This window comes from Galeopterus variegatus, unplaced genomic scaffold, assembly GCF_000696425.1.
Source record: "Galeopterus variegatus unplaced genomic scaffold, G_variegatus-3.0.2 Scaffold16471, whole genome shotgun sequence".
Taxonomy (NCBI): domain Eukaryota; kingdom Metazoa; phylum Chordata; class Mammalia; order Dermoptera; family Cynocephalidae; genus Galeopterus; species Galeopterus variegatus.
This window is the reverse complement of record NW_007742582.1, coordinates 38,038-39,226: the sequence shown is the minus strand read 5'-3', so window position 1 is coordinate 39,226 and position 1,189 is coordinate 38,038.

Sequence of the window (1,189 nt, the reverse complement as noted above, 5' to 3'; positions counted from 1 at the left end):
GGACGGGCCATGTCCACCCTGGGCTCTGGAGACCTAGGCTGCTGACAACCCTGCTGGAGACCACGTGGAGGGGAGGGGCCCAGCTGAGCCCAGCTTTCAGCCACTCCCACCCAGGCCCAGGAGGGACACTGCCAAGAACCCTCCACAGCAGCCCTGACTCTAGCTACTTCTCAGTGACCCTCCTGGATGCCAAGTGGGAGGAGGACCACCCCGATTCCACATGGTTCAGAGATATGAAACGGGCTTTGTCTTAGTCCACTGAGTTTTAGGAATATTATCCGCAGCGACAGATAACTTTAGACAATTAGAAAATACTGACCTAGACAATAGCTTTAAGGTATACCATTCTTCTCTGTTTTTTTCTTTCACTTTCTAATACATTCTAAAGTGTCATGTTTGTGAAACTTTTACTCTTGTTTAAATCAACAAAACCTGAACAAGACAGTACCATGAGAATTATTTTCCAAGCTGTCCAGTCTTTAATCACATTTAAATATTAATTATGACTCTGGTTTATGCCATATTCCATCTGATGGAAGGACAGGTATAAAATGAAAACCTTAAAATATATAAAATACACAAACTTTTTTTTTTTGTCTTTTTCCGTGTCCGGCAACGGATCGCAACCCTCAGTGTCGCCCCCGTACCGGACTAGGACCGGCAACAGGATCACAACCCTCGGTGTTGCCCCCGCGCCTCACTCAGCCAGCGAGTGGGAACCGGTCCGTATGTGGGATCCGAACCCTCGGCGGGAGTGCCACCACACTTCCCAAGCGGCGCACTACAGCAGTGCGCCACCGGGCCGGCCCAAAAATACACAAACTTTAAGATCACTTGCAACCTCTTTTTCTTTTTTTTTTTTTGCTTCTGTCTAAATGCTGTCACTTCCCAGTTTCCTGTCTAGTTGTAGGTGCTGCCTGACTGCAAACCAGACCCACACACACTCCTTGGTCACTCAGAAGCTGCTGAGGGGAGAATCAAACCCCTTCCTTCCTCCCCCAACACAGCTGAACTAAACCAGCTGCCAAACTGACCCAGCATCAGTGTGGAAACCCCAGATCCCCCCAGAGCATGCAGAGGAACCTCCATGATGGTGGCAAACACAAAGGGGGGCTTCCCATGCCAGCTGGGGATCCCAAGCAAGTCACAATCCAGGAGGCAACGCTGACCTCAAAAGCTGTGGGTTTTA